This window comes from Phalangium opilio, unplaced genomic scaffold (genome assembly GCF_054372755.1).
Source record: "Phalangium opilio isolate 3A_F unplaced genomic scaffold, DU_Popi_V2 ptg000352l_1, whole genome shotgun sequence".
Classification (NCBI taxonomy): Eukaryota; Metazoa; Arthropoda; class Arachnida; order Opiliones; family Phalangiidae; genus Phalangium; species Phalangium opilio.
Window position 1 is genome coordinate 7,518,762 of NW_028324228.1, and position 24,534 is coordinate 7,543,295.

The following is a 24,534-nucleotide window of genomic DNA, read 5'->3' on the forward strand; positions in this document are numbered from 1 at the left end:
CTAGCCCACCCGGGAGCGGTGTTGTGAGATCTCAAACGTAATGTCAAATGCCAAAGTTTTTCCACAATACCTGACGAACATTTAGTCTTTGGGCTTCCGTGGCGCAATGGTTAGCGCGTTCGGCAGTTAACTGAAAGGTTGGTGGTTCGAGACCATCCGGGAGCGGTGTTGTGAGGTCTCAGATGTGACGTAAAAAGTCAAAGTTTTTCCACAATACCTGACGACCATTTAATTTTTGAGCTTCCGTGGCGCAATGGTTAGCGCGTTCGGCTGTTAACCGAAAGGTTGGTAGTTCGAGCCCACCCGGGAGCGGTGAAGTGAAATCTCACATGTAACGTAAAAATCCAAAGTTTTTCCACAATACCTGACGAACATTTAATCGTTGGGCTTCCGTTTCAATGGTTAACGCCGTCGGCTGTTAACCGAAAGGTTGGTGGTTCGAGCCCATCCGGGAGCGGTGTTGTGAGGTCTTAGATGTAACGTAAAATTCAGAGTTTTTTAAAAACAACTGACGAACATTTAATTTTTGGGCTGCCGTGGCGCAATGGTTAGCGCGTTCGGCTGTTAACCGAAAGGTTGGTGGTTCAAGCCCATCCGGGAGCGGTAATGTGAGGTCTTAGATGTAACGTAAAATTCAGAGTTTTTTAAAAATACCTGACGAACATTTAATCTTTGGGCTTCCGTGGCGCAATGGTTAGCGCGTTCGGCTGTTAACCGAAAGGTTATTGGTTCGAGCCCACCCGGGAGCGGTGTTGTGAGCTCTCAAATGTAACGTAAAAAGCCAAAGTTTTTCCACAATACCTGACGACCGTTTATTTTTTGAGCTTCCGTGGCGCAATGGTTAGCGCGTTCGTCTGTTAACCGAAAGGTTGGTGGTTCGAGCCCACCCGGGAGCGGTGTTGTGAGATCTCAAACGTAATGTCAAATGCCAAAGTTTTTCCACAATACCTGACGAACATTTAATCTTTGGGCTTCCGTGGCGCAATGGTTAGCGCGTTCGGCAGTTAACTGAAAGGTTGGTGGTTCGAGACCATCCGGGAGCGGTGTTGTGAGGTCTCAGATGTGACGTAAAAAGTCAAAATTTTTCCACAATACCTGACGAACATTTAATTTTTGGGCTTCCGTGGCGCAATGGTTAGCGCGTTCGGCTGTTAACCGAAAGGTTGGTGGTTCGAGCCCACCCGGGAGCGGTGTTGTGAAATCTCATATGTAACGTAAAAATCCAAACTTTTTCCACAATACCTGACGAACATTTAATCGTTGGGCTTCCGTTGCGCAATGGTTAACGCCGTCGGTGTTACCGAAAGGTTGGTGGTTCGAGCCCATCCGGAAGCGGTGTTGTGAGGTCTTAGATGTAACGTAAAATTCAGAGTTTTTTAAAAATAACTGACGAACATTTAATTTTTGGGCTTCCTTGGCGCAATGGTTAGAGCGTTCAGCTGTTATTCAAAAGGTTTGTGGTTCGAGCCCATCCGGGAGCGGTGTTGTGAAGTCTCAGATGTGACGTAAAAAGTCAAAGTTTTTCCACAATACCTGACGACCATTTCATTTCTGAGCTTCCTTGGCTCCATGGTTAGCGTGTTCGGATGTTAACCTTAAGGTTGGTGGTTCGAGCCCACCCGGGAGCAGTGTTGTGAATTCTCAAATGTAACGTAAAAAGTCAAAGTTTTTCCACATACCTGACGACCATTTAATTTTTGAGCTTCCGTGGCGCAATGGTTAGCGCGTTCGGCTGTTAACCGAAAGGTTGGTGGTTCGAGCCCATCCGGGAGCGGTGTTGTGAGGTCTCAGATGTGACGTAAAAAGTCAAAGTTTTTCCACAATACCTGACGACCATTTCATTTCTGAGCTTCCGTGGCGCAATGGTTAGCGCGTTCGGCTGTTAACCGAAAGGTTGGTGGTTCGAGCCCACCCGGGAGCGGTGTTGTGAAATCTCACATGTAACGTAAAAATCCAAAGTTTTTCCACAATACCTGACGAACATTTAATCGTTGGGCTTCCGTTGCGCAATGGTTAACGCCGTCGGCTGTTATTCAAAAGGTTTGTGGTTCGAGCCCATCCGGGAGCGGTGTTGTGAAGTCTCAGATGTGACGTAAAAAGTCAAAGTTTTTCCACAATACCTGACGAACATTTAATCTTTGGGCTTCCGTGGCGCAATGGTTAGCGCGTTCGGCTGTTAACCGAAAGGTTGGTGGTTCGAGCCCACCCGGGAGCGGTGTTGTGAGATCTCACATGTAACGTAAAAATCCAAAGTTTTTCCACAATACCTGACGAACATTTAATCTTTGGGCTTCCGTGGCGCAATGGTTAGCGCGTTCGGCTGTTAACCGAAAGGTTGGTGGTTCGAACCCACCCGGGATCGGTGTTGTGAGCTCTCACATGTAACGTAAAAAGCCAAAGTGTTTCCACAATAGCCGACGACCATTTAATTTTTGGGCTTCCGTTGCGCAATGGTTAACGCCGTCGGCTGTTAACCGAAAGGTTGGTGGTTTGAGCCCATCCGGGAGCGGTGTTGTGAGGTCTTAGATGTAACGTAAAATTCAGAGTTTTTTAAAAATAACTGACGAATATTAAATTTTTGGGCTTCCGTGGCGCAATGTTTAGAGCGTTCAGCTGTTATTCAAAAGGTTTGTGGTTCGAGCCCATCCGGGAGCGGTGTTGTGAAGTCTCAGATGTGACGTAAAAAGTCAAAGTTTTTCCACAATACCTGACGAACATTTAATCTTTGGGCTTCCGTTGCGCAATGGTTAACGCCGTCGGCTGTTAACCGAAAGGTTGGTGGTTTGAGCCCATCCGGAAGCGGTGTTGTGAGGTTTTAGATATAACGTAAAATTCAGAGTTTTTTAAAAATAACTGACGAACATTTAATTTTTGGTCTTCCGTGGCGCAATGGTTATAGCGTTCAGATGTTATTCAAAAGGTTTGTGGTTCGAGCCCATCCGGGAGCGGTGTTGTGAAGTCTCAGATGTGACGTAAAAAGTCAAAGTTTTTCCACAATACCTGACGAACATTTAATCTTTGGGCTTCCGTGGCGCAATGGTTAGCGCGTTCGGCTGTTAACCGAAAGGTTGGTGGTTCGAGCCCACCCGGGAGCGGTGTTGTGAGATCTCACATGTAACGTAAAAATCCAAAGTTTTTCCACAATACCTGACGAACATTTAATCTTTGGGCTTCCGTGGCGCAATGGTTAGCGCGTTCGGCTGTTAACCGAAAGGTTGGTGGTTCGAACCCACCCGGGATCGGTGTTGTGAGCTCTCACATGTAACGTAAAAAGCCAAAGTGTTTCCACAATAGCCGACGACCATTTAATTTTTGGGCTTCCGTTGCGCAATGGTTAACGCCGTCGGCTGTTAACCGAAAGGTTGGTGGTTTGAGCCCATCCGGGAGCGGTGTTGTGAGGTCTTAGATGTAACGTAAAATTCAGAGTTTTTTAAAAATAACTGACGAATATTAAATTTTTGGGCTTCCGTGGCGCAATGTTTAGAGCGTTCAGCTGTTATTCAAAAGGTTTGTGGTTCGAGCCCATCCGGGAGCGGTGTTGTGAAGTCTCAGATGTGACGTAAAAAGTCAAAGTTTTTCCACAATACCTGACGAACATTTAATCTTTGGGCTTCCGTTGCGCAATGGTTAACGCCGTCGGCTGTTAACCGAAAGGTTGGTGGTTTGAGCCCATCCGGAAGCGGTGTTGTGAGGTTTTAGATATAACGTAAAATTCAGAGTTTTTTAAAAATAACTGACGAACATTTAATTTTTGGTCTTCCGTGGCGCAATGGTTATAGCGTTCAGATGTTATTCAAAAGGTTTGTGGTTCGAGCCCATCCGGGAGCGGTGTTGTGAAGTCTCAGATGTGACGTAAAAAGTCAAAGTTTTTCCACAATACCTGACGAACATTTAATCTTTGGGCTTCCGTGGCGCAATGGTTAGCGCGTTCGGCTGTTAACCGAAAGGTTGGTGGTTCGAGCCCACCCGGGAGCGGTGTTGTGAGATCTCACATGTAACGTAAAAATCCAAAGTTTTTCCACAATACCTGACGAACATTTAATCTTTGGGCTTCCGTGGCGCAATGGTTAGCGCGTTCGGCTGTTAACCGAAAGGTTGGTGGTTCGAACCCACCCGGGATCGGTGTTGTGAGCTCTCACATGTAACGTAAAAAGCCAAAGTGTTTCCACAATAGCCGACGACCATTTAATTTTTGGGCTTCCGTTGCGCAATGGTTAACGCCGTCGGCTGTTAACCGAAAGGTTGGTGGTTTGAGCCCATCCGGGAGCGGTGTTGTGAGGTCTTAGATGTAACGTAAAATTCAGAGTTTTTTAAAAATAACTGACGAATATTAAATTTTTGGGCTTCCGTGGCGCAATGTTTAGAGCGTTCAGCTGTTATTCAAAAGGTTTGTGGTTCGAGCCCATCCGGGAGCGGTGTTGTGAAGTCTCAGATGTGACGTAAAAAGTCGAAGTTTTTCCACAATACCTGACGAACATTTAATCTTTGGGCTTCCGTTGCGCAATGGTTAACGCCGTCGGCTGTTAACCGAAAGGTTGGTGGTTTGAGCCCATCCGGAAGCGGTGTTGTGAGGTTTTAGATATAACGTAAAATTCAGAGTTTTTTAAAAATAACTGACGAACATTTAATTTTTGGTCTTCCGTGGCGCAATGGTTATAGCGTTCAGATGTTATTCAAAAGGTTTGTGGTTCGAGCCCATCCGGGAGCGGTGTTGTGAAGTCTCAGATGTGACGTAAAAAGTCAAAGTTTTTCCACAATACCTGACGAACATTTAATCTTTGGGCTTCCGTTGCGCAATGGTTAACGCCGTCGGCTGTTAACCGAAAGGTTGGTGGTTTGAGCCCATCCGGGAGCGGTGTTGTGAGGTCTTAGATGTAACGTAAAAAGTCAAAGTTTTTCCACAATACCTGACGAACATTTAATCTTTGGGCTTCCGTGGCGCAATGGTTAGCGCGTTCGGCTGTTAACCGAAAGGTTGGTGGTTCGAGCCCATCCGTGAGCGGTGTTGTGAGGTCTCAGATGTGACGTAAAAAGTCAAAATTTTTCCACAATACCTGACGAACATTTAATTTTTGGGCTTCCGTGGCGCAATGGTTAGCGCGTTCGGCTGTTAACCGAAAGGTTGGTGGTTCGAGCCCACCCGGGAGCGGTGTTGTGAAATCTCATATGTAACGTAAAAATCCAAACTTTTTCCACAATACCTGACGAACATTTAATCGTTGGGCTTCCGTTGCGCAATGGTTAACGCCGTCGGCTGTTACCGAAAGGTTGGTGGTTCGAGCCCATCCGGGAGCGGTGTTGTGAGGTCTTAGATGTAACGTAAAATTCAGAGTTTTTTAAAAATAACTGACGAACATTTAATTTTTGGGCTTCCGTGGCGCAATGGTTAGCGCGTTCGGCTGTTAACCGAAAGGTTGGGGGTTCGAGCCCATCCGGGAGCGGTAATCTGAGGTCTTAGATGTAACGTAAAATTCAGAGTTTTTTAAAAATACCTGACGAACATTTAATCTTTGGACTTCCGTGGCGCAATGGTTAGCGCGTTCGGCTGTTAACCGAAAGGTTGGTGGTTCGAACCCACCCGGGATCGGTGTTGTGAGCTCTCACATGCAACGTAAAAAGCCAAAGTGTTTCCACAATAGCCGACGACCATTTAATTTTTGGGCTTCCGTTGCGCAATGGTTAACGCCGTCGGCTGTTAACCGAAAGGTTGGTGGTTCGAGCCCATCCGGGAGCTGTGTTGTGAGGTCTTAGATGTAACGTAAAATTCAGAGTTTTTTAATAATAACTGACGAACATTTAATTTTTGGGCTTCCGTGGCGCAATGGTTAGAGCGTTCAGCTGTTATTCAAAAGGTTTGTGGTTCGAGCCCATCCGGGAGCGGTGTTGTGAAGTCTCAGATGTGACGTAAAAAGTCAAAGTTTTTCCACAATACCTGACGAACATTTAATCTTTGGGCTTCCGTTGCGCAATGGTTAACGCCGTCGGCTGTTAACCGAAAGGTTGGTGGTTTGAGCCCATCCGGGAGCGGTGTTGTGAGGTCTTAGATGTAACGTAAAAAGTCAAAGTTTTTCCACAATACCTGACGAACATTTAATCTTTGGGCTTCCGTGGCGCAATGGTTAGCGCGTTCGGCTGTTAACCGAAAGGTTGGTGGTTCGAGCCCATCCGTGAGCGGTGTTGTGAGGTCTCAGATGTGACGTAAAAAGTCAAAATTTTTCCACAATACCTGACGAACATTTAATTTTTGGGCTTCCGTGGCGCAATGGTTAGCGCGTTCGGCTGTTAACCGAAAGGTTGGTGGTTCGAGCCCACCCGGGAGCGGTGTTGTGAAATCTCATATGTAACGTAAAAATCCAAACTTTTTCCACAATACCTGACGAACATTTAATCGTTGGGCTTCCGTTGCGCAATGGTTAACGCCGTCGGCTGTTACCGAAAGGTTGGTGGTTCGAGCCCATAAGGGAGCGGTGTTGTGAGGTCTTAGATGTAACGTAAAATTCAGAGTTTTTTAAAAATAACTGACGAACATTTAATTTTTGGGCTTCCGTGGCGCAATGGTTAGCGCGTTCGGCTGTTAACCGAAAGGTTGGGGGTTCGAGCCCATCCGGGAGCGGTAATCTGAGGTCTTAGATGTAACGTAAAATTCAGAGTTTTTTAAAAATACCTGACGAACATTTAATCTTTGGACTTCCGTGGCGCAATGGTTAGCGCGTTCGGCTGTTAACCGAAAGGTTGGTGGTTCGAACCCACCCGGGATCGGTGTTGTGAGCTCTCACATGCAACGTAAAAAGCCAAAGTGTTTCCACAATAGCCGACGACCATTTAATTTTTGGGCTTCCGTTGCGCAATGGTTAACGCCGTCGGCTGTTAACCGAAAGGTTGGTGGTTCGAGCCCATCCGGGAGCTGTGTTGTGAGGTCTTAGATGTAACGTAAAATTCAGAGTTTTTTAATAATAACTGACGAACATTTAATTTTTGGGCTTCCGTGGCGCAATGGTTAGAGCGTTCAGCTGTTATTCAAAAGGTTTGTGGTTCGAGCCCATCCGGGAGCGGTGTTGTGAAGTCTCAGATGTGACGTAAAAAGTCAAAGTTTTTCCACAATACCTGACGAACATTTAATCTTTGGGCTTCCGTTGCGCAATGGTTAACGCCGTCGGCTGTTAACCGAAAGGTTGGTGGTTTGAGCCCATCCGGGAGCGGTGTTGTGAGGTCTTAGATGTAACGTAAAATTCAGAGTTTTTTAAAAATAACTGACGAACATCTAATTTTTGGGCTTCCGTGGCGCAATGGTTAGCGCGTTCGGCTGTTAACCGAAAGGTTGGTGGTTCGAGCCCATCCGGGAGCGGTAATGTGAGGTCTTAGATGTAACGTAAAATTCAGAGTTTTTTAAAAATACCTGACGAACATTTAATCTTTGGGCTTCCGTGGCGCAATGGTTAGCGCGTTCGGCTGTTAACCGAAAGGTTGGTGGTTCGAGCCCACCCGGGATCGGTGTTGTGAGCTCTCACATGTAACGTAAAAAGCCAAAGTGTTTCCACAATAGCCGACGACCATTTAATTTTTGGGCTTCCGTTGCGCAATGGTTAACGCCGTCGGCTGTTAACCGAAAGGTTGGTGGTTCGAGCCCATCCGGGAGCTGTGTTGTGAGGTCTTAGATGTAACGTAAAATTCAGAGTTTTTTAAAAATAACTGACGAACATTTAATTTTTGGTCTTCCGTGGCGCAATGGTTATAGCGTTCAGATGTTATTCAAAAGGTTTGTGGTTCGAGCCCATCCGGGAGCGGTGTTGTGAAGTCTCAGATGTGACGTAAAAAGTCAAAGTTTTTCCACAATACCTGACGAACATTTAATCTTTGGGCTTCCGTGGCGCAATGGTTAGCGCGTTCGGCTGTTAACCGAAAGGTTGGTGGTTCGAGCCCACCCGGGAGCGGTGTTGTGAGATCTCACATGTAACGTAAAAATCCAAAGTTTTTCCACAATACCTGACGAACATTTAATCTTTGGGCTTCCGTTGCGCAATGGTTAACGCCGTCGGCTGTTAACCGAAAGGTTGGTGGTTTGAGCCCATCCGGGAGCGGTGTTGTGAGGTCTTAGATGTAACGTAAAATTCAGAGTTTTTTAAAAATAACTGACGAATATTAAATTTTTGGGCTTCCGTGGCGCAATGTTTAGAGCGTTCAGCTGTTATTCAAAAGGTTTGAGGTTCGAGCCCATCCGGGAGCGGTAATGTGAGGTCTTAGATGTATCGTAAAATTCAGAGTTTTTTAAAAATTCCTTACGAACATTTAATCTTTGGGCTTCCGTGGCGCAATGGTTATAGCGTTCAGATGTTATTCAAAAGGTTTGTGGTTCGAGCCCATCCGGGAGCGGTGTTGTGAAGTCTCAGATGTGACGTAAAAAGTCAAAGTTTTTCCACAATACCTGACGAACATTTAATCTTTGGGCTTCCGTTGCGCAATGGTTAACGCCGTCGGCTGTTAACCGAAAGGTTGGTGGTTCGAGCCCATCCGGGAGCGGTAATGTGAGGTCTTAGATGTAACGTAAAATTCAGAGTTTTTTAAAAATACCTGACGAACATTTAATCTTTGGGCTTCCGTGGCGCAATGGTTAGCGCGTTCGGCTGTTAACTGAAAGGTTGGTGGTTCGAGCCCACCCGGGATCGGTGTTGTGAGCTCTCACATGTAACGTAAAAAGCCAAAGTGTTTCCACAATAGCCGACGACCATTTAATTTTTTGGCTTCCGTTGCGCAATGGTTAACGCCGTCGGCTGTTAACCGAAAGGTTGGTGGTTCGAGCCCATCTGGGAGCTGTGTTGTGAGGTCTTAGATGTAACGTAAAATTCAGAGTTTTTTAAAAATAACTGACGAACATTTAATTTTTGGGCTTCCGTGGCGCAATGGTTAGAGCGTTCAGCTGTTATTCAAAAGGTTTGTGGTTCGAGCCAATCCGGGAGCGGTGTTGTGAAGTCTCAGATGTGACGTAAAAAGTCAAAGTTTTTCCACAATACCTGACGAACATTTAATCTTTGGGCTTCCGTGGCGCAATGGTTAACGCCGTCGGCTGTTAACCGAAAGGTTGGTGGTTCGAGCCCACCCGGGAGCGGTGTTGTGAGCTCTCACATGTAACGTAAAAAGTCAAAGTGTTTCCACAATACCCGACGACCATTTAATTTTTGGGCTTCCGTGGCGCAATGGTTAGCGCGTTCGGCTGTTAACCGAAAGGTTGGTGGTTCGAGCCCATCCGTGAGCGGTGTTGTGAGGTCTCAGATGTGACGTAAAAAGTCAAAGTTTTTCCACAATACCTGACGAACATTTAATTTTTGGGCTTCCGTGAAGCAATGGTTAGCGCGTTCGGCTGTTAACCGAAAGGTTGGTGGTTCGAGCCCATCCGGGAGCGGTGTTGTGAGGTCTTAGATGTAACGTAAAATTCAGAGTTTTTGAAAAATAACTGACGAACATTTAATTTTTGGGCTTCCGTGGCGCAATGGTTAGCGCGTTCGGCTGTTAACCGAAAGGTTGGTGGTTCGAGCCCACCCGGGAGCGGTGTTGTGAGATCTCACATGTAACGTAAAAATCCAAAGTTTTTCCACAATACCTGACGAACATTTAATCTTTGGGTTTCCGTGGCGCAATGGTTAGCGCGTTCGGCTGTTAACCGAAAGGTTGGTGGTTCGAGCCCACCCGGGAGCGGTGTTGTGAAATCTCACATGTAACCTAAAAATCCAAAGTTTTTCCACAATACCTGACGAACATTTCATATTTGGGCTTCCGTGGCGCAATGGTTAGCGCGATCGGCTGTTAACCGAAAGGTTGGTGGTTCGAGACCATCTGGGAGCGGTGTTGTGAGGTCTTAGATGTAACGTAAAATTCAGAGTTTTTTAAAAATAACTGACGAACATTTAATTTTTGGGCTTCCGTGGCGCAATGGTTAGAGCGTTCGGCTGTTAACCGAAAGGTTGGTGGTTCGAGCCCACCCGGGAGCGGTGTTGTGAGCTCTCACATGTAACGTAAAAAGCCAAAGTGTTTCCACAATACCCGACGACCATTTAATTTTTGGGCTTCCGTGGCGCAATGGTTAGCGCGTTCGGCTGTTAACCGAAAGGTTGGTGGTTCGAGCCCATCCGTGAGCGGTGTTTTGAGGTCTCAGATTTGACGTGAAAAGTCAAAGTTTTTCCACAATAACTGACGAACATTTAATTTTTGGGCTTCCGTGAAGCAATGGTTCGCGCGTTCGGCTGTTAACCGAAAGGTTGGTGGTTCGAGCCCAACCGGGAGCGGTGTTGTGAGATCTCAAACGTAATGTCAAATGCCAAAGTTTTTCCACAACACCTGACGAACATTTAATCTTCGGGCTTCCGTGGCGCAATGGTTAGCGCGTTCGGCTGTTAACCGGAAGGTTGGTGGTTCGAGCCCACCCGGGAGCGGTGAAGTGAAATCTCACATGTAACGTAAAAATCCAAAGTTTTTCCACAATACCTGACGAACATTTAATTTTTGGGCTTCCGTGAAGCAATGGTTAACGCCGTCGGCTGTTAACCGAAAGGTTGGTGGTTCGAGCCCATCCGGGAGCTGTGTTGTGAGGTCTTAGTTGTAGTGTAAAATTCAGAGTTTTTTAAAAATAACTGACGAACATTTAATTTTTGGGCTACCGTGGCGCAATGGTTAGCGCGTTCGGCTGTTAACCGAAAGGTTGGTGGTTCTAGCCCACCCGGGAGCGGTGTTGTGAGATCTCAAACGTAATGTCAAATGCCAAAGTTTTTCCACAATACCTGACGAACATTTAGTCTTTGGGCTTCCGTGGCGCAATGGTTAGCGCGTTCGGCAGTTAACTGAAAGGTTGGTGGTTCGAGACCATCCGGGAGCGGTGAAGTGAAATCTCACATGTAACGTAAAAATCCAAAGTTTTTCCACAATACCTGACGAACATTTAATTTTTGGGCTTCCGTGAAGCAATGGTTAACGCCGTCGGCTGTTAACCGAAAGGTTGGTGGTTCGAGCCCATCCGGGAGCTGTGTTGTGAGGTCTTAGTTGTAGTGTAAAATTCAGAGTTTTTTAAAAATAACTGACGAACATTTAATTTTTGGGCTTCCGTGGCGCAATGGTTAGCGCGTTCGGCTGTTAACCGAAAGGTTGGTGGTTCTAGCCCACCCGGGAGCGGTGTTGTGAGATCTCAAACGTAATGTCAAATGCCAAAGTTTTTCCACAATACCTGACGAACATTTAGTCTTTGGGCTTCCGTGGCGCAATGGTTAGCGCGTTCGGCAGTTAACTGAAAGGTTGGTGGTTCGAGACCATCCGGGAGCGGTGTTGTGAGGTCTCAGATGTGACGTAAAAAGTCAAAGTTTTTCCACAATACCTGACGACCATTTAATTTTTGAGCTTCCGTGGCGCAATGGTTAGCGCGTTCGGCTGTTAACCGAAAGGTTGGTGGTTCGAGCCCACCCGGGAGCGGTGAAGTGAAATCTCACATGTAACGTAAAAATCCAAAGTTTTTCCACAATACCTGACGAACATTTAATCGTTGGGCTTCCGTTTCAATGGTTAACGCCGTCGGCTGTTAACCGAAAGGTTGGTGGTTCGAGCCCATCCGGGAGCGGTGTTGTGAGGTCTTAGATGTAACGTAAAATTCAGAGTTTTTTAAAAACAACTGACGAACATTTAATTTTTGGGCTGCCGTGGCGCAATGGTTAGCGCGTTCGGCTGTTAACCGAAAGGTTGGTGGTTCGAGCCCATCCGGGAGCGGTAATGTGAGGTCTTAGATGTAACGTAAAATTCAGAGTTTTTTAAAAATACCTGACGAACATTTAATCTTTGGGCTTCCGTGGCGCAATGGTTAGCGCGTTCGGCTGTTAACCGAAAGGTTATTGGTTCGAGCCCACCCGGGAGCGGTGTTGTGAGCTCTCAAATGTAACGTAAAAAGCCAAAGTTTTTCCACAATACCTGACGACCGTTTATTTTTTGAGCTTCCGTGGCGCAATGGTTAGCGCGTTCGGCTGTTAACCGAAAGGTTGGTGGTTCGAGCCCATCCGGGAGCGGTAATGTGAGGTCTTAGATGTAACGTAAAATTCAGAGTTTTTTAAAAATACCTGACGAACATTTAATCTTTGGGCTTCCGTGGCGCAATGGTTAGCGCGTTCGGCTGTTAACCGAAAAGTTGGTGGTTCGAGCCCATCCGTGAGCGGTGTTGTGAGGTCTCAGATGTGACGTAAAAAGTCAAAGTTTTTCCACAATACCTGACGAACATTTAATTTTTGGGCTTCCGTGAAGCAATGGTTAACGCCGTCGGCTGTTAACCGAAAGGTTGGTGGTTCGAGCCCATCCGGGAGCTGTGTTGTGAGGTCTTAGATGTAGTGTAAATATCAGAGTTTTTTAAAAATACCTGACGAACATTTAATCGTTGGGCTTCCGTTTCAATGGTTAACGCCGTCGGCTGTTAACCGAAAGGTTGGTGGTTCGAGCCCATCCAGGAGCGGTGTTGTGAGGTCTTAGATGTAACGTAAAATTCAGAGTTTTTTAAAAATACCTGACGAACATTTAATCTTTGGGCTTCCGTGGCGCAATGGTTAGCGCGTTCAGCTGTTATTCAAAAGGTTTGTGGTTCGAGCCCATCCGGGAGCGGTGTTTTGAAGTCTCGGATGTGACGTAAAAAGTCAGAGTTTTTCCACAATACCTGACGACCATTTCATTTCTGAGCTTCCTTGGCTCGAAGGTTAGCGCGTTCGGATGTTAACCAAAAGGTTATTGGTTCGAGCCCACCCGGGAGCGGTGTTGTGAGCTCTCAAATGTAACGTAAAAAGCCAAAGTTTTTCCACAATACCTGACGACCGTTTATTTTTTGAGCTTCCGTGGCGCAATGGTTAGCGCGTTCGTCTGTTAACCGAAAGGTTGGTGGTTCGAGCCCACCCGGGAGCGGTGTTGTGAGATCTCAAACGTAATGTCAAATGCCAAAGTTTTTCCACAATACCTGACGAACATTTAATCTTTGGGCTTCCGTGGCGCAATGGTTAGCGCGTTCGGCAGTTAACTGAAAGGTTGGTGGTTCGAGACCATCCGGGAGCGGTGTTGTGAGGTCTCAGATGTGACGTAAAAAGTCAAAATTTTTCCACAATACCTGACGAACATTTAATTTTTGGGCTTCCGTGGCGCAATGGTTAGCGCGTTCGGCTGTTAACCGAAAGGTTGGTGGTTCGAGCCCACCCGGGAGCGGTGTTGTGAAATCTCATATGTAACGTAAAAATCCAAACTTTTTCCACAATACCTGACGAACATTTAATCGTTGGGCTTCCGTTGCGCAATGGTTAACGCCGTCGGCTGTTACCGAAAGGTTGGTGGTTCGAGCCCATCCGGAAGCGGTGTTGTGAGGTCTTAGATGTAACGTAAAATTCAGAGTTTTTTAAAAATAACTGACGAACATTTAATTTTTGGGCTTCCTTGGCGCAATGGTTAGAGCGTTCAGCTGTTATTCAAAAGGTTTGTGGTTCGAGCCCATCCGGGAGCGGTGTTGTGAAGTCTCAGATGTGACGTAAAAAGTCAAAGTTTTTCCACAATACCTGACGACCATTTCATTTCTGAGCTTCCTTGGCTCCATGGTTAGCGTGTTCGGATGTTAACCTTAAGGTTGGTGGTTCGAGCCCACCCAAGAGCAGTGTTGTGAAGTCTCAAATGTAACGTAAAAAGTCAAAGTTTTTCCACATACCTGACGACAATTTAATTTTTGAGCTTCCGTGGCGCAATGGTTAGCGCGTTCGGCTGTTAACCGAAAGGTTGGTGGTTCGAGCCCATCCGGGAGCGGTGTTGTGAGGTCTCAGATGTGACGTAAAAAGTCAAAGTTTTTCCACAATACCTGACGACCATTTCATTTCTGAGCTTCCGTGGCGCAATGGTTAGCGCGTTCGGCTGTTAACCGAAAGGTTGGTGGTTCGAGCCCACCCGGGAGCGGTGTTGTGAAATCTCACATGTAACGTAAAAATCCAAAGTTTTTCCACAATACCTGACGAACATTTAATCGTTGGGCTTCCGTTGCGCAATGGTTAACGCCGTCGGCTGTTAACCGAAAGGTTGGTGGTTCGAGCCCATCCGGGAGCGGTGTTGTGAGGTCTTAGATGTAACGTAAAATTCAGAGTTTTTTAAAAATAACTGACGAACATTTAATTTTTGGGCTTCCGTGGCGCAATGGTTAGCGCGTTCGGCTGTTAACCGAAAGGTTGGTGGTTCGAGCCCATCCGGGAGCGGTAATGTGAGGTCTTAGATGTAACGTAAAATTCAGAGTTTTTTAAAAATAACTGACGAACATTTAATTTTTGGTCTTCCGTGGCGCAATGGTTATAGCGTTCAGATGTTATTCAAAAGGTTTGTGGTTCGAGCCCATCCGGGAGCGGTGTTGTGAAGTCTCAGATGTGACGTAAAAAGTCAAAGTTTTTCCACAATACCTGACGAACATTTAATCTTTGGGCTTCCGTGGCGCAATGGTTAGCGCGTTCGGCTGTTAACCGAAAGGTTGGTGGTTCGAGCCCACCCGGGAGCGGTGTTGTGAGATCTCACATGTAACGTAAAAATCCAAAGTTTTTCCACAATACCTGACGAACATTTAATTTTTGGGCTTCCGTGAAGCAATGGTTAACGCCGTCGGCTGTTAACCGAAAGGTTGGTGGTTCGAGCCCATCCGGGAGCTGTGTTGTGAGGTCTTAGTTGTAGTGTAAAATTCAGAGTTTTTTAAAAATAACTGACGAACATTTAATTTTTGGGCTACCGTGGCGCAATGGTTAGCGCGTTCGGCTGTTAACCGAAAGGTTGGTGGTTCTAGCCCACCCGGGAGCGGTGTTGTGAGATCTCAAACGTAATGTCAAATGCCAAAGTTTTTCCACAATACCTGACGAACATTTAGTCTTTGGGCTTCCGTGGCGCAATGGTTAGCGCGTTCGGCAGTTAACTGAAAGGTTGGTGGTTCGAGACCATCCGGGAGCGGTGAAGTGAAATCTCACATGTAACGTAAAAATCCAAAGTTTTTCCACAATACCTGACGAACATTTAATTTTTGGGCTTCCGTGAAGCAATGGTTAACGCCGTCGGCTGTTAACCGAAAGGTTGGTGGTTCGAGCCCATCCGGGAGCTGTGTTGTGAGGTCTTAGTTGTAGTGTAAAATTCAGAGTTTTTTAAAAATAACTGACGAACATTTAATTTTTGGGCTTCCGTGGCGCAATGGTTAGCGCGTTCGGCTGTTAACCGAAAGGTTGGTGGTTCTAGCCCACCCGGGAGCGGTGTTGTGAGATCTCAAACGTAATGTCAAATGCCAAAGTTTTTCCACAATACCTGACGAACATTTAGTCTTTGGGCTTCCGTGGCGCAATGGTTAGCGCGTTCGGCAGTTAACTGAAAGGTTGGTGGTTCGAGACCATCCGGGAGCGGTGTTGTGAGGTCTCAGATGTGACGTAAAAAGTCAAAGTTTTTCCACAATACCTGACGACCATTTAATTTTTGAGCTTCCGTGGCGCAATGGTTAGCGCGTTCGGCTGTTAACCGAAAGGTTGGTGGTTCGAGCCCACCCGGGAGCGGTGAAGTGAAATCTCACATGTAACGTAAAAATCCAAAGTTTTTCCACAATACCTGACGAACATTTAATCGTTGGGCTTCCGTTTCAATGGTTAACGCCGTCGGCTGTTAACCGAAAGGTTGGTGGTTCGAGCCCATCCGGGAGCGGTGTTGTGAGGTCTTAGATGTAACGTAAAATTCAGAGTTTTTTAAAAACAACTGACGAACATTTAATTTTTGGGCTGCCGTGGCGCAATGGTTAGCGCGTTCGGCTGTTAACCGAAAGGTTGGTGGTTCGAGCCCATCCGGGAGCGGTAATGTGAGGTCTTAGATGTAACGTAAAATTCAGAGTTTTTTAAAAATACCTGACGAACATTTAATCTTTGGGCTTCCGTGGCGCAATGGTTAGCGCGTTCGGCTGTTAACCGAAAGGTTATTGGTTCGAGCCCACCCGGGAGCGGTGTTGTGAGCTCTCAAATGTAACGTAAAAAGCCAAAGTTTTTCCACAATACCTGACGACCGTTTATTTTTTGAGCTTCCGTGGCGCAATGGTTAGCGCGTTCGGCTGTTAACCGAAAGGTTGGTGGTTCGAGCCCATCCGGGAGCGGTAATGTGAGGTCTTAGATGTAACGTAAAATTCAGAGTTTTTTAAAAATACCTGACGAACATTTAATCTTTGGGCTTCCGTGGCGCAATGGTTAGCGCGTTCGGCTGTTAACCGAAAAGTTGGTGGTTCGAGCCCATCCGTGAGCGGTGTTGTGAGGTCTCAGATGTGACGTAAAAAGTCAAAGTTTTTCCACAATACCTGACGAACATTTAATTTTTGGGCTTCCGTGAAGCAATGGTTAACGCCGTCGGCTGTTAACCGAAAGGTTGGTGGTTCGAGCCCATCCGGGAGCTGTGTTGTGAGGTCTTAGATGTAGTGTAAATATCAGAGTTTTTTAAAAATACCTGACGAACATTTAATCGTTGGGCTTCCGTTTCAATGGTTAACGCCGTCGGCTGTTAACCGAAAGGTTGGTGGTTCGAGCCCATCCAGGAGCGGTGTTGTGAGGTCTTAGATGTAACGTAAAATTCAGAGTTTTTTAAAAATACCTGACGAACATTTAATCTTTGGGCTTCCGTGGCGCAATGGTTAGCGCGTTCAGCTGTTATTCAAAAGGTTTGTGGTTCGAGCCCATCCGGGAGCGGTGTTTTGAAGTCTCGGATGTGACGTAAAAAGTCAGAGTTTTTCCACAATACCTGACGACCATTTCATTTCTGAGCTTCCTTGGCTCGAAGGTTAGCGCGTTCGGATGTTAACCAAAAGGTTATTGGTTCGAGCCCACCCGGGAGCGGTGTTGTGAGCTCTCAAATGTAACGTAAAAAGCCAAAGTTTTTCCACAATACCTGACGACCGTTTATTTTTTGAGCTTCCGTGGCGCAATGGTTAGCGCGTTCGTCTGTTAACCGAAAGGTTGGTGGTTCGAGCCCACCCGGGAGCGGTGTTGTGAGATCTCAAACGTAATGTCAAATGCCAAAGTTTTTCCACAATACCTGACGAACATTTAATCTTTGGGCTTCCGTGGCGCAATGGTTAGCGCGTTCGGCAGTTAACTGAAAGGTTGGTGGTTCGAGACCATCCGGGAGCGGTGTTGTGAGGTCTCAGATGTGACGTAAAAAGTCAAAATTTTTCCACAATACCTGACGAACATTTAATTTTTGGGCTTCCGTGGCGCAATGGTTAGCGCGTTCGGCTGTTAACCGAAAGGTTGGTGGTTCGAGCCCACCCGGGAGCGGTGTTGTGAAATCTCATATGTAACGTAAAAATCCAAACTTTTTCCACAATACCTGACGAACATTTAATCGTTGGGCTTCCGTTGCGCAATGGTTAACGCCGTCGGCTGTTACCGAAAGGTTGGTGGTTCGAGCCCATCCGGAAGCGGTGTTGTGAGGTCTTAGATGTAACGTAAAATTCAGAGTTTTTTAAAAATAACTGACGAACATTTAATTTTTGGGCTTCCTTGGCGCAATGGTTAGAGCGTTCAGCTGTTATTCAAAAGGTTTGTGGTTCGAGCCCATCCGGGAGCGGTGTTGTGAAGTCTCAGATGTGACGTAAAAAGTCAAAGTTTTTCCACAATACCTGACGACCATTTCATTTCTGAGCTTCCTTGGCTCCATGGTTAGCGTGTTCGGATGTTAACCTTAAGGTTGGTGGTTCGAGCCCACCCAAGAGCAGTGTTGTGAAGTCTCAAATGTAACGTAAAAAGTCAAAGTTTTTCCACATACCTGACGACAATTTAATTTTTGAGCTTCCGTGGCGCAATGGTTAGCGCGTTCGGCTGTTAACCGAAAGGTTGGTGGTTCGAGCCCATCCGGGAGCGGTGTTGTGAGGTCTCAGATGTGACGTAAAAAGTCAAAGTTTTTCCACAATACCTGACGACCATTTCATTTCTGAGCTTCCGTGGCGCAATGGTTAGCGCGTTCGGCTGTTAACCGAAAGGTTGGTGGTTCGAGCCCACCCGGGAGCGGTGTTGTGAAATCTCACATGTAACGTAAAAATCCAAAGTTTTTCCACAATACCTGACGAACATTTAATCGTTGGGCTTCCGTTGCGCAATGGTTAACGCCGTCGGCTGTTAACCGAAAGGTTGGTGGTTCGAGCCCATCCGGGAGCGGTGTTGTGAGGTCTTAGATGTAACGTAAAATTCAGAGTTTTTTAAAAATAACTGACGAACATTTAATTTTTGGGCTTCCGTGGCGCAATGGTTAGCGCGTTCGGCTGTTAACCGAAAGGTTGGTGGTTCGAGCCCATCCGGGAGCGGTAATGTGAGGTCTTAGATGTAACGTAAAATTCAGAGTTTTTTAAAAATAACTGACGAACATTTAATTTTTGGTCTTCCGTGGCGCAATGGTTATAGCGTTCAGATGTTATTCAAAAGGTTTGTGGTTCGAGCCCATCCGGGAGCGGTGTTGTGAAGTCTCAGATGTGACGTAAAAAGTCAAAGTTTTTCCACAATACCTGACGAACATTTAATCTTTGGGCTTCCGTGGCGCAATGGTTAGCGCGTTCGGCTGTTAACCGAAAGGTTGGTGGTTCGAGCCCACCCGGGAGCGGTGTTGTGAGATCTCACATGTAACGTAAAAATCCAAAGTTTTTCCACAATACCTGACGAACATTTAATCTTTGGGCTTCCGTTGCGCAATGGTTAACGCCGTCGGCTGTTAACCGAAAGGTTGGTGGTTTGAGCCCATCCGGGAGCGGTGTTGTGAGGTCTTAGATGTAACGTAAAATTCAGAGTTTTTTAAAAATAACTGACGAATATTAAATTTTTGGGCTTCCGTGGCGCAATGTTTAGAGCGTTCAGCTGTTATTCAAAAGGTTTGTGGTTCGAGCCCATCCGGGAGCGGTGTTGTGAAGTCTCAGATGTGACGTAAAAAGTCAAAGTTTTTCCACAATACCTGACGAACATTTAATCTTTGGGCTTCCGTTGCGCAATGGTTAACGCCGTCGGCTGTTAACCGAAAGGTTGGTGGTTTGAGCCCATCCGGAAGCGGTGTTGTGAGGTCTTAGATATAACGTAAAATTCAGAGTTTTTTAAAAATAACTGACGAACATTTAATTTTTGGTCTTCCGTGGCGCAATGGTTATAGCGTTCAGATGTTATTCAAAAGGTTTGTGGTTCGAGCCCATCCGGGAGCGGTGTTGTGAAGTCTCAGATGTAACGTAAAAATCCAAACTTTTTCCACAATACCTGACGAACATTTAATCGTTGGGCTTCCGTTGCGCAATGGTTAACGCCGTCGGCTGTTACCGAAAGGTTGGTGGTTCGAGCCCATCCGGAAGCGGTGTTGTGAGGTCTTAGATGTAACGTAAAATTCAGAGTTTTTTAAAAATCACTGACGAACATTTAATTTTTGGGCTTCCTTGGCGCAATGGTTAGAGCGTTCAGCTGTTATTCAAAAGGTTTGTGGTTCGAGCCCATCCGGGAGCGGTGTTGTGAAGTCTCAGATGTGACGTAAAAAGTCAAAGTTTTTCCACATACCTGACGACCATTTAATTTTTGAGCTTCCGTGGCGCAATGGTTAGCGCGTTCGGCTGTTAACCGAAAGGTTGGTGGTTCGAGCCCATCCGGGAGCGGTGTTGTGAGGTCTCAGATGTGACGTAAAAAGTCAAAGTTTTTCCACAATACCTGACGACCATTTCATTTCTGAGCTTCCGTGGCGCAATGGTTAGCGCGTTCGGCTGTTAACCGAAAGGTTGGTGGTTCGAGCCCACCCGGGAGCGGTGTTGTGAAATCTCACATGTAACGTAAAAATCCAAAGTTTTTCCACAATACCTGACGAACATTTAATCGTTGGGCTTCCGTTGCGCAATGGTTAACGCCGTCGGCTGTTAACCGAAAGGTTGGTGGTTCGAGCCCATCCGGGAGCGGTGTTGTGAGGTCTTAGATGTAACGTAAAATTCAGAGTTTTTTAAAAATAACTGACGAACATTTAATTTTTGGGCTTCCGTGGCGCAATGGTTAGCGCGTTCGGCTGTTAACCGAAAGGTTGGTGGTTCGAGCCCATCCGGGAGCGGTAATGTGAGGTCTTAGATGTAACGTAAAATTCAGAGTTTTTTAAAAATACCTGACGAACATTTAATCTTTGGGCTTCCGTGGCGCAATGGTTAGCGCGTTCGGCTGTTAACCGAAAGGTTGGTGGTTCGAACCCACCCGGGATCGGTGTTGTGAGCTCTCACATGTAACGTAAAAAGCCAAAGTGTTTCCACAATAGACGACGACCATTTAATTTTTGGGCTTCCGTTGCGCAATGGTTAACGCCGTCGGCTGTTAACCGAAAGGTTGGTGGTTCGAGCCCATCCGGGAGCTGTGTTGTGAGGTCTTAGATGTAACGTAAAATTCAGAGTTTTTTAAAAATAACTGACGAACATTTAATTTTTGGTCTTCCGTGGCGCAATGGTTATAGCGTTCAGATGTTATTCAAAAGGTTTGTGGTTCGAGCCCATCCGGGAGCGGTGTTGTGAAGTCTCAGATGTGACGTAAAAAGTCAAAGTTTTTCCACAATACCTGACGAACATTTAATCTTTGGGCTTCCGTGGCGCAATGGTTAGCGCGTTCGGCTGTTAACCGAAAGGTTGGTGGTTCGAGCCCACCCGGGAGCGGTGTTGTGAGATCTCACATGTAACGTAAAAATCCAAAGTTTTTCCACAATACCTGACGAACATTTAATCTTTGGGCTTCCGTTGCGCAATGGTTAACGCCGTCGGCTGTTAACCGAAAGGTTGGTGGTTTGAGCCCATCCGGGAGCGGTGTTGTGAGGTCTTAGATGTAACGTAAAATTCAGAGTTTTTTAAAAATAACTGACGAATATTAAATTTTTGGGCTTCCGTGGCGCAATGTTTAGAGCGTTCAGCTGTTATTCAAAAGGTTTGTGGTTCGAGCCCATCCGGGAGCGGTGTTGTGAAGTCTCAGATGTGACGTAAAAAGTCAAAGTTTTTCCACAATACCTGACGAACATTTAATCTTTGGGCTTCCGTTGCGCAATGGTTAACGCCGTCGGCTGTTAACCGAAAGGTTGGTGGTTTGAGCCCATCCGGAAGCGGTGTTGTGAGGTCTTAGATATAACGTAAAATTCAGAGTTTTTTAAAAATAACTGACGAACATTTAATTTTTGGTCTTCCGTGGCGCAATGGTTATAGCGTTCAGATGTTATTCAAAAGGTTTGTGGTTCGAGCCCATCCGGGAGCGGTGTTGTGAAGTCTCAGATGTGACGTAAAAAGTCAAAGTTTTTCCACAATGCCTGACGAACATTTAATCTTTGGGCTTCCGTTGCGCAATGGTTAACGCCGTCGGCTGTTAACCGAAAGGTTGGTGGTTTGAGCCCATCCGGGAGCGGTGTTGTGAGGTCTTAGATGTAACGTAAAAAGTCAAAGTTTTTCCACAATACCTGACGAACATTTAATCTTTGGGCTTCCGTGGCGCAATGGTTAGCGCGTTCGGCTGTTAACCGAAAGGTTGGTGGTTCGAGCCCATCCGTGAGCGGTGTTGTGAGGTCTCAGATGTGACGTAAAAAGTCAAAATTTTTCCACAATACCTGACGAACATTTAATTTTTGGGCTTCCGTGGCGCAATGGTTAGCGCGTTCGGCTGTTAACCGAAAGGTTGGTGGTTCGAGCCCACCCGGGAGCGGTGTTGTGAAATCTCATATGTAACGTAAAAATCCAAACTTTTTCCACAATACCTGACGAACATTTAATCGTTGGGCTTCCGTTGCGCAATGGTTAACGCCGTCGGCTGTTACCGAAAGGTTGGTGGTTCGAGCCCATCCGGGAGCGGTGTTGTGAGGTCTCAGATGTGACGTAAAAAGTCAAAGTTTTTCCACAATACCTGACGACCATTTCATTTCTGAGCTTCCGTGGCGCAATGGTTAGCGCGTTCGGCTGTTAACCGAAAGGTTGGTGGTTCGAGCCCACCCGGGAGCGGTGTTGTGAAATCTCACATGTAACGTAAAAATCCAAAGTTTTTCCACAATACCTGACGAACATTTAATCGTTGGGCTTCCGTTGCGCAATGGTTAACGCCGTCGGCTGTTAACCGAAAGGTTGGTGGTTCGAGCCCATCCGGGAGCGGTGTTGTGAGGTCTTAGATGTAACGTAAAATTCAGAGTTTTTTAAAAATAACTGACGAACATTTAATTTTTGGGCTTCCGTGGCGCAATGGTTAGCGCGTTCGGCTGTTAACCGAAAGGTTGGTGGTTCGAGCCCATCCGGGAGCGGTAATGTGAGGTCTTAGATGTAACGTAAAATTCAGAGTTTTTTAAAAATACCTGACGAACATTTAATCTTTGGGCTTCCGTGGCGCAATGGTTAGCGCGTTTGGCTGTTAACCGAAAGGTTGGTGGTTCGAACCCACCCGGGATCGGTGTTGTGAGCTCTCACATGTAACGTAAAAAGCCAAAGTGTTTCCACAATAGCCGACGACCATTTAATTTTTGGGCTTCCGTTGCGCAATGGTTAACGCCGTCGGCTGTTAACCGAAAGGTTGGTGGTTCGAGCCCATCCGGGAGCTGTGTTGTGAGGTCTTAGATGTAACGTAAAATTCAGAGTTTTTTAATAATAACTGACGAACATTTAATTTTTGGGCTTCCGTGGCGCAATGGTTAGAGCGTTCAGCTGTTATTCAAAAGGTTTGTGGTTCGAGCCCATCCGGGAGCGGTGTTGTGAAGTCTCAGATGTGACGTAAAAAGTCAAAGTTTTTCCACAATACCTGACGAACATTTAATCTTTGGGCTTCCGTTGCGCAATGGTTAACGCCGTCGGCTGTTAACCGAAAGGTTGGTGGTTTGAGCCCATCCGGGAGCGGTGTTGTGAGGTCTTAGATGTAACGTAAAATTCAGAGTTTTTTAAAAATAACTGACGAACATTTAATTTTTGGGCTTCCGTGGCGCAATGGTTAGCGCGTTCGGCTGTTAACCGAAAGGTTGGTGGTTCGAGCCCATCCGGGAGCGGTAATGTGAGGTCTTAGATGTAACGTAAAATTCAGAGTTTTTTAAAAATACCTGACGAACATTTAATCTTTGGGCTTCCGTGGCGCAATGGTTAGCGCGTTCGGCTGTTAACCGAAAGGTTGGTGGTTCGAGCCCATCCGGGATCGGTGTTGTGAGCTCTCACATGTAACGTAAAAAGCCAAAGTGTTTCCACAATAGCCGACGACCATTTAATTTTTGGGCTTCCGTTGCGCAATGGTTAACGCCGTCGGCTGTTAACCGAAAGGTTGGTGGTTCGAGCCCATCCGGGAGCTGTGTTGTGAGGTCTTAGATGTAACGTAAAATTCAGAGTTTTTTAAAAATAACTGACGAACATTTAATTTTTGGTCTTCCGTGGCGCAATGGTTATAGCGTTCAGATGTTATTCAAAAGGTTTGTGGTTCGAGCCCATCCGGGAGCGGTGTTGTGAAGTCTCAGATGTGACGTAAAAAGTCAAAGTTTTTCCACAATACCTGACGAACATTTAATCTTTGGGCTTCCGTGGCGCAATGGTTAGCGCGTTCGGCTGTTAACCGAAAGGTTGGTGGTTCGAGTCCACCCGGGAGCGGTGTTGTGAGATCTCACATGTAACGTAAAAATCCAAAGTTTTTCCACAATACCTGACGAACATTTAACCTTTGGGCTTCCGTTGCGCAATGGTTAACGCCGTCGGCTGTTAACCGAAAGGTTGGTGGTTCGAGCCCATCCGGGAGCGGTAATGTGAGGTCTTAGATGTAACGTAAAATTCAGAGTTTTTTAAAAATACCTGACGAACATTTAATCTTTGGGCTTCCGTGGCGCAATGGTTAGCGCGTTCGGCTGTTAACTGAAAGGTTGGTGGTTCGAGCCCACCCGGGATCGGTGTTGTGAGCTCTCACATGTAACGTAAAAAGCCAAAGTGTTTCCACAATAGCCGACGACCATTTAATTTTTGGGCTTCCGTTGCGCAATGGTTAACGCCGTCGGCTGTTAACCGAAAGGTTGGTGGTTCGAGCCCACCCGGGAGCGGTGTTGTGAGATCTCACATGTAACGTAAAAATCCAAAGTTTTTCCACAATACCTGACGAACATTTAATCTTTGGGTTTCCGTGGCGCAATGGTTAGCGCGTTCGGCTGTTAACCGAAAGGTTGGTGGTTCGAGCCCACCCGGGAGCGGTGTTGTGAAATCTCACATGTAACCTAAAAATCCAAAGTTTTTCCACAATACCTGACGAACATTTCATTTTTGGGCTTCCGTGGCGCAATGGTTAGCGCGATCGGCTGTTAACCGAAAGGTTGGTGGTTCGAGCCCATCCGGGAGCGGTGTTGTGAGGTCTTAGATGTAACGTAAAATTCAGAGTTTTTTAAAAATACCTGACGAACATTTAATCTTTGGGCTTCCGTGGCGCAATGGTTAGCGCGTTCGGCTGTTAACTGAAAGGTTGGTGGTTCGAGCCCACCCGGGATCGGTGTTGTGAGCTCTCACATGTAACGTAAAAAGCCAAAGTGTTTCCACAA

General features: G+C 46.4%; 22 non-coding genes across 22 annotated transcripts; all 22 read left to right on the top strand.

Annotated features, from left to right (window-relative positions):
* Positions 1–1,117: 1,117 nt before the first annotated feature.
* On the top strand, positions 1,118–1,190 carry TRNAN-GUU (transfer RNA asparagine (anticodon GUU)). The gene has a single exon. It is a non-coding gene; the product is annotated as a tRNA-Asn (tRNA).
* Positions 1,191–1,848: 658 nt separating this feature from the next.
* TRNAN-GUU (transfer RNA asparagine (anticodon GUU)) lies at positions 1,849–1,921 on the top strand. The gene has a single exon. It is a non-coding gene; the product is annotated as a tRNA-Asn (tRNA).
* A 221-nt stretch (positions 1,922–2,142) lies between these two features.
* Positions 2,143–2,215, top strand: TRNAN-GUU (transfer RNA asparagine (anticodon GUU)). The gene has a single exon. It is a non-coding gene; the product is annotated as a tRNA-Asn (tRNA).
* Positions 2,216–3,022: 807 nt separating this feature from the next.
* TRNAN-GUU (transfer RNA asparagine (anticodon GUU)) lies at positions 3,023–3,095 on the top strand. The gene has a single exon. It is a non-coding gene; the product is annotated as a tRNA-Asn (tRNA).
* An 807-nt stretch (positions 3,096–3,902) lies between these two features.
* On the top strand, positions 3,903–3,975 carry TRNAN-GUU (transfer RNA asparagine (anticodon GUU)). The gene has a single exon. It is a non-coding gene; the product is annotated as a tRNA-Asn (tRNA).
* Positions 3,976–5,076: 1,101 nt separating this feature from the next.
* TRNAN-GUU (transfer RNA asparagine (anticodon GUU)) lies at positions 5,077–5,149 on the top strand. The gene has a single exon. It is a non-coding gene; the product is annotated as a tRNA-Asn (tRNA).
* Positions 5,150–6,248: 1,099 nt separating this feature from the next.
* Positions 6,249–6,321, top strand: TRNAN-GUU (transfer RNA asparagine (anticodon GUU)). Its single transcript has one exon. It is a non-coding gene; the product is annotated as a tRNA-Asn (tRNA).
* A 1,537-nt stretch (positions 6,322–7,858) lies between these two features.
* On the top strand, positions 7,859–7,931 carry TRNAN-GUU (transfer RNA asparagine (anticodon GUU)). Its single transcript has one exon. It is a non-coding gene; the product is annotated as a tRNA-Asn (tRNA).
* Positions 7,932–9,470: 1,539 nt separating this feature from the next.
* Positions 9,471–9,543, top strand: TRNAN-GUU (transfer RNA asparagine (anticodon GUU)). Its single transcript has one exon. It is a non-coding gene; the product is annotated as a tRNA-Asn (tRNA).
* A 1,835-nt stretch (positions 9,544–11,378) lies between these two features.
* Positions 11,379–11,451, top strand: TRNAN-GUU (transfer RNA asparagine (anticodon GUU)). Its single transcript has one exon. It is a non-coding gene; the product is annotated as a tRNA-Asn (tRNA).
* Positions 11,452–13,133: 1,682 nt separating this feature from the next.
* On the top strand, positions 13,134–13,206 carry TRNAN-GUU (transfer RNA asparagine (anticodon GUU)). Its single transcript has one exon. It is a non-coding gene; the product is annotated as a tRNA-Asn (tRNA).
* A 659-nt stretch (positions 13,207–13,865) lies between these two features.
* TRNAN-GUU (transfer RNA asparagine (anticodon GUU)) lies at positions 13,866–13,938 on the top strand. Its single transcript has one exon. It is a non-coding gene; the product is annotated as a tRNA-Asn (tRNA).
* Positions 13,939–14,451: 513 nt separating this feature from the next.
* TRNAN-GUU (transfer RNA asparagine (anticodon GUU)) lies at positions 14,452–14,524 on the top strand. The gene has a single exon. It is a non-coding gene; the product is annotated as a tRNA-Asn (tRNA).
* Positions 14,525–15,478: 954 nt separating this feature from the next.
* TRNAN-GUU (transfer RNA asparagine (anticodon GUU)) lies at positions 15,479–15,551 on the top strand. Its single transcript has one exon. It is a non-coding gene; the product is annotated as a tRNA-Asn (tRNA).
* A 1,682-nt stretch (positions 15,552–17,233) lies between these two features.
* Positions 17,234–17,306, top strand: TRNAN-GUU (transfer RNA asparagine (anticodon GUU)). Its single transcript has one exon. It is a non-coding gene; the product is annotated as a tRNA-Asn (tRNA).
* A 659-nt stretch (positions 17,307–17,965) lies between these two features.
* Positions 17,966–18,038, top strand: TRNAN-GUU (transfer RNA asparagine (anticodon GUU)). Its single transcript has one exon. It is a non-coding gene; the product is annotated as a tRNA-Asn (tRNA).
* Positions 18,039–18,551: 513 nt separating this feature from the next.
* TRNAN-GUU (transfer RNA asparagine (anticodon GUU)) lies at positions 18,552–18,624 on the top strand. Its single transcript has one exon. It is a non-coding gene; the product is annotated as a tRNA-Asn (tRNA).
* Positions 18,625–19,722: 1,098 nt separating this feature from the next.
* TRNAN-GUU (transfer RNA asparagine (anticodon GUU)) lies at positions 19,723–19,795 on the top strand. The gene has a single exon. It is a non-coding gene; the product is annotated as a tRNA-Asn (tRNA).
* Positions 19,796–20,601: 806 nt separating this feature from the next.
* On the top strand, positions 20,602–20,674 carry TRNAN-GUU (transfer RNA asparagine (anticodon GUU)). Its single transcript has one exon. It is a non-coding gene; the product is annotated as a tRNA-Asn (tRNA).
* Positions 20,675–21,628: 954 nt separating this feature from the next.
* TRNAN-GUU (transfer RNA asparagine (anticodon GUU)) lies at positions 21,629–21,701 on the top strand. The gene has a single exon. It is a non-coding gene; the product is annotated as a tRNA-Asn (tRNA).
* Positions 21,702–21,921: 220 nt separating this feature from the next.
* Positions 21,922–21,994, top strand: TRNAN-GUU (transfer RNA asparagine (anticodon GUU)). The gene has a single exon. It is a non-coding gene; the product is annotated as a tRNA-Asn (tRNA).
* Positions 21,995–23,532: 1,538 nt separating this feature from the next.
* Positions 23,533–23,605, top strand: TRNAN-GUU (transfer RNA asparagine (anticodon GUU)). The gene has a single exon. It is a non-coding gene; the product is annotated as a tRNA-Asn (tRNA).
* The last annotated feature ends 929 nt before the right edge of the window (positions 23,606–24,534 follow it).